At 56.0% G+C, this 6,000-nt stretch overlaps 1 protein-coding gene across 2 annotated transcripts in view; it reads left to right on the top strand.

Annotated features, from left to right (window-relative positions):
• The first annotated feature begins 1,603 nt into the window (after nucleotides 1–1,603).
• CTDSPL2 (CTD small phosphatase like 2) overlaps nucleotides 1,604–6,000 on the top strand; it is a 44,532-nt gene continuing 40,135 nt past the window's right edge. For both annotated transcript variants that reach the window (XR_014229198.1, XM_082321909.1), the window contains exon 1: nucleotides 1,604–1,770. The gene's annotated coding sequence lies outside the window, so the exon portion shown is untranslated. The remainder of the gene's footprint in view (nucleotides 1,771–6,000) is intronic.

Genomic DNA, 6,000 nt, shown 5'->3' with positions numbered 1-6,000 from the left:
ATAAATATTTAAGTGACTAGAGAGCTGGGACTTTTATAATATGATCCAGGTTTAAAAGCTAAGAAGGGAGTCAACAGGTACTAGAAAAAGAAAACACGATATCTGCGTGGGTTTCTGCCTACTGCTAAATTGGAAAATGCGGATACAAGCCGTTTTTGTAAAAACATTCCATTTTCAGCAAGACCTTGAGAGGTTATCCTAATATCATAACACGTATTAACCTGAGAACCGAAGACTTCTGTTTAAAAAGCTTGGTGGATAAAGGTGACCAGGAATGGAAAGAAAAATTAGATCTACAAGTTCAGTAGGATGCAAATTACAAATCTAACCTCGCTACATCCTCTTATACTTTACTGCATGAGATGGTCAAGCTGCTTCGTTAAGTCATTCAAATACTAAAGCATGCAGCATCCTCAACGTTTCACACCGAAAGGGGCTGCCTTAAAAGAAAAAAAGAGAGAAAGTGGAAATAAAGCTTCACACGAGACTCCACAGGCGCCTCAAAACACAGACTCAAACCACAGAACCAGCACTGCCCTACGCCTTGCAGGAGAAGGCAGAGCTGCACCCGCCCAGCAGCCCAACCGGCGGCGGCTCCGGCCAGAGGGCACCGGCGAGGCGCGGAGCCGGCGGCCCGCTGAAAGCGGCCCGGCCCAGGGGAGGCTTTTCAGGCTGCCAGGAGGGACGCGAGGCCGCCAGCCCCCCGGGCAGGGGAGGGGGCGGCCGGGGCGGCGGGGACCGGGGGCGGCCTCCCCCGGGGCCGCGGCCCCGCCGGGCTCCCGCCCGCCCCTCCGGCCGCGGCGGACCCGCCTCGGCCCTTCCCGCCGCGCCGCCTCCTCCCCGGGGAGCGCAGCAAAACGCTACTCCCGCCCGCAGCCGCGCCGCCGCTCCGCTCCGCGGGGAAGCGCTCCCGCCCGGCCCCAGCGGCTTCCCCGAGCGGCGCCCGGCCGCAGCGGGAGAGGTCTGTCCCGGCGCGCCCGCCTCCTCCGCGGGGGCAGAACCGAGCCGGACCGCGGGCGGGCAGCCCGGGCGCCCTGCGGCTCGCTGCCGGCCGCTCCCCGGCCGGCGGGGCCCGGGGGCCGCCGCGCCCCGCTCCCGCAGCCGCGCCCCCCTCGGCGGCGGGCTCCCCCCTCGCCTCAGCCCAGGGCGCGGCGGGGCCGCGGCCGCCGCCCCCCCCCCCGCTCTGCCGCCCCTCGGGCGCTCGCGCCGCCGCCCCGCGCCTCTCCGCGCAGCTCCCCCCTCACCTCGGGGCGCGGCGGGCGGCCCGGCCCGGCGCCAAGAGAGCGAGGCGGCCGCTGCCTCCGCCGTGCGCGGCAGCCTCGGCTCCGGCGCCTCAGGCGCAGCCTCCCCGCCCCTTGGCGGCGGCTCCCGGCCCGGGGAAGCGGCGGCCGGGCCCTCACCCGCACCCCCGCCGCGCCGCGGCCCGTCGTTCTCCGCCCGCCCGCCGGGCCCCGCCACCCCGGGGCGCCGCTCCCCGCGCCAGGCCCCGGCTTCCCTCCTTCCCGGCCTGCCCCGGCGCCGCCGTCCCCAGGCCCCCCTCCCCCGGCCGGGCTGCGCCTGCGCGGCGGCCCCTCTCCCCATCCGGGTCCCTCCGTGTGGTGTAGCAGGTCGGTAGGCGGGAAATGGCGACTGGCTGCTGAGCGGCTGCGGAGCGCGGAGCCCCGGTGGCGGTGTAAACACAGCGGCGCCCGCCCGGCCCGGCCCGGCCCGGCCCGGCCGCCGCGGACCCGGACACCGGGGGCCCGCCTCCCCGGCACCCCGCACCCGCAGGTAACTGACGCGGCGGCTCAGCCAGCGCGGGGTCCCAGCCCGGGATCAGGTGGGAAGGCAAGGGGTGGCCGCTCCGGAGTGACCGGCGGGAGCCTCCCCTCAGGGCCTGCCCCGCGGCGGGGCCCTGCGCCCCGCGTCCCCGCCCGCCCGCCGGGCTCCGCGCCCCGCTGCCTGCGGAGGCACCCCGTCCCTCCCCGCTCAACCTTCCCCTCGCCGGCCGCGGAGGCCAGCCAGCCCCGGCCGCGCCGGAGCGGGGCCGCAGCCCTCCCGGGCCGGCCCCCGGCCGCCGGGGGAGCGGGCGGCGCGGCTGTCACCCCCGCGCTGACACCCCCCGCCTCCCCCTCTAGGCCGAGGCCTGCGGTGAGGCTCCGCCGCCCCCCGTCCCGCCCGCCCCGTCCCGTCCCGCGCCCCGGGCGGCGGTGGGCGCCGCGGGGGCTGGGCTGTGCGCGGCGGCGGGCGGCGGGGGCGCGTCCCGGGCCGGGCCGGCTCAGGGGGCGTAGCTCCGCGGGCTGCATCCCGGCCCCTGCCACACACGGGCGGGCCGTGCCCGGCGCTGGCTCCCGCGGAGGACGCGCCTGTTGCTGCCCGCTGTTGTCGCCGCGCCGGGGCGGCAGCGCTGGACGTGCCTGTCACCGGCTCCGGGCGCGGGGGGCCGGGGAGGGCGGCGGGGGGCTGCCGCCCCACTGCCTCCCCGGGGGATGCCGGGCACCGGCGCGACGCCGCAGGCTGCCCGGGCGAGGGATCCCGGGCGGCGAAAGGCTGCTGCGAAGGGTGTCAGCGTGGCTGGGCAGCGGGGAATAACACCAACTTCGTCCGCTGTCGCTTGTGAGGGCAGGAGCCGGGGAAGGCGGCCGCGGTGCGCCGGCCGGTGGCGGGCAGGACCACCGCCATCTCAACCCGTTATTGGCATTCCCTGTCGGTGCTGGGAACGCGGCGTGAGATGTTAGCATGTTGCGTACCACATTGATTATCTGCTCGCTTCTGTGTTACTGGAGAGTACCGTACAAGCCTGTTGCTCAATTTCATGGTACTTAGGAGCACATGAGAGGACAGGTCTCATTATTTCTTTGTGACCGTTTTGGTGAGCTCTAGCCTAAATCTGCCTAGGGTATTTCTTCCTCTGCGGTGATGATTATAGCACTTGTCCTGATCCCAAGCTTATTGTTTCTGGTGGGGGTTTTTCATAGTCTTCCAGTTGCTTACGGTACACTTTTAAAAGTAATTTTGAGATTGCACTTATTGATTTTGCCTTTTTTGATAAGTTTCCACCGTTACAATGCAGTAGTCCATGAAGAAGATCTCTGAGTGTAGCTATTACTCTGTTGCCTTGGGCAAGTCACCTCTTTTGCCATTTTTCCATCAGTAAAATGGGGATAATAATACCTTGGAGAGTCGTTACAAGAAGTAGTTAATGTTTGTAGAGGGCTTAAAGGACCTAAGTGTTATTAATTAAGCCCCATGACACATTAAGGTAAGAGCAAACCAGGTTTACACATGGATGAACTGAGGCAGGAAGAGATTATGATTTAGCTAGAGTAACATACTGGATCTGTGACAATAGCAGAAAACAAGTTGTAACTACTTCATGCTGTAGGCACAAGCGAACAGTTCTATGTAACAGATATGCTTCCAAGATTATTTGCCCCTCCCTCACCCCCCCCCTTTCCAATTTCAAGCTTTTCTACTTTAGGAGGTTTTGCCTGTGTGACTTCCAGTTGACTGGATAGCTCCAAGGACACTTGTGGCTTGCCCACTTAAAAGTGTTTCAGCAGTTTTCATAACAAGATATATGTTCTAGGATGCAAGCCAAATCCAGACTTAAATTCCATAAAACATTCTCCGCTTTTCCCCTGAAAACATTGTGTGGAACTTAGTTAAGACTTGATCCCGTTCCAGTCAGTGGAGTATGCACTAAAGCTGACATTCCTGTTTCATCTGAGAAAGTTCTTTCATTAAAGGAAAAATTCTCTTGTCAGTCTGTCCCAGAGATTTAATGGTACAGTTAGATCATCTTTCTAAAGATGTAAACATTCCACATAGGCTGGAGCTGTACATGCATTTTCATAATTTGAAGGTGATTTTCCATCTTCAGACTTCCACCGCGAGTGTTGATAACTTCCTTCCACTATGTTGATTCCCCAGCACACTGATGTGACACTGTTGCAGGCTGGCTAGCATTAACCAATTAAAAAAAAAAAAAAAAAAGACTCTACTGAATTCAAAAGGAAACTCAGTCTTCATCTTACAAAGTTTTTCCATACTGTATTGGCTTTTATTTTCTTTGATCACTTGTAATGCTGCTGAGGTTGACACCAACAAAAGTAGTGTTTGCAGAAGACTTTAAGAATCGCATTTTCTCTTCTGGCAGCTTTCTATGCAAATATTTCATTCCCGTGGAAGAAACTTTTTCATAGGTGTAAGTGGAGTAATAACCTGGAGCACTTGCACATTTTTCTAAGAACCAATACTGAAAGTCATGCTGAACTGTTTTGGCAAGAGCCTGCAAGAAAAGCTTGAGCAAGGGGGTTGGACAAGATGACCTCCAGAGTTCCCTTCCAGCCTCAACCGTTCTGCGAGTCTGTAAAAGCAGGATGTATCAAGTAGGACTGGAATTTGGCAGAAATTTTAAATTAATGTGCTTGAGACTTCTTGCCCTTTTGAAGGAATAACTGGAAGTTCCAGAACATCATCATGATAATTTCAAGATCACAGCTGAAGCCAGTGTAATCATATAACTCTAAAATTGCCTTTTCCAGTTTATGGATTTGCAGCTTTTCCCCGTTCAAGCCCTGCACAAGTTCTTCCCCATCCATGTGTTTTCAGCCTGGTCTCCCCAGGGGAGCCAATTCCTATGCATCGTGGGGTTTGGACTTTGAGAACATCAGCATGGGACTATTAGAATTATCCCAGATTTAAAGGCTGTCGTGTTCCCCCCCCATGACTGCATCCCTATTCCGTGCTTTCTCGGGAGCGTTCCCCTCACACAAGTGCCTTTCTGGTTCATTACCGTGAGTAGATCGGATATGGTGGTTCTTACTCTTATTAGCCCAGAAAGCAAAGGACTAAGTCTGAATGAAATTCTTTCATTTGCTGGCAGCTTACATTACCACTAAAGTGTTGGCACCAATCTCTTGTAAATTTTAAATGGAAGATTGTTTTTCATCTATTGTATATGAAAAGTTCATTTGATGTTTATACATCCCAGTTAAGTCTTCAAAAAATGCAAATATGCACCGTAAGTGCACAGTTGATTAATCAAATTCATAACAGATTACGGTTTTTAGGGGGCAGAATATTTAAATTGAATCATGCTGCTCTGATCCTGTAAGGGAACAGTAAGCTCTTTACAAGCTCGTTTAAAAGGAGTAGCTATCTCAGGCAGGGATTGTGACAGTGTCAGGCCCTACAGAGTACTTTAAACACAGGTTAATTTGCTGAAGTGCAGTGTGAGCTGCAGTGCGGTGTCTCTCTTCTGATTGCTTGGAGGGGAAACTCACATACACCGAGATACTCGAAAGCCAATATAACATGTTGTTTACATGTTGAGTTGCCTAGATGGCCGTTATTTAGTGTTGTAGAAAAATAAATATTTTACATTCACAGGTGAAGACATTTTCGATAGCACTTGAAAAATTAAGTGTGAAATCATCCACATCTAAAGCAATCAGTTTCAGAGGTTGGATAGTAGCATCCCAGTTGGCAGTCTTAACTTTTTCTAAATAGATTACTTCCCAATCAGATCAGTTTCAGTAATTACTTTGATTAAGGTCCTCTTAACTATGGAAAATAAGGAGTTCTTTCCCCGTACCTCGTGATCCAAGGAAAACACTTGTCAGGACAGTCTGGTGTAAGAAAATAAGGAGTTGAATATCAGCCTGAAGTGTGTTTTCACCTTTGCCAACACACTCAGGTGTGTGGTCTGACACAGGTCCTTTGTTGCCTCAGTTTCCCTATCTGATGGGTTAGTATTTATGGTAGGACTGAGGTCGTAATACCGTGGACAAGCCAAGGGGAGGGAAACGTGCAGCCGCTGGTGGACGGGATTAACTCCGCAGCCGCATTGATCTCTGCTGCATTGTGACATAAAAAATACAGCTCCCCATGGGGAAAGTTTTATGGGAGTCCAGCCCCATCAATCAGGTTTCTGTGCATCTAGCTAAAAATAACCCTAAAGCCAACATTTCGGAAGTCGCCTATCTGTTGCATTAGACCTGATGAGGATCCTCTGTC

The sequence above is a fragment of the Platalea leucorodia genome (genome assembly GCF_965183815.1).
Source record: "Platalea leucorodia genome assembly, chromosome: 9".
NCBI lineage: Eukaryota > Metazoa > Chordata > Aves > Pelecaniformes > Threskiornithidae > Platalea > Platalea leucorodia.
The sequence above is the reverse complement of the archived record's forward strand: the minus strand, read 5'-3'. Positions and strand labels throughout refer to the sequence as shown.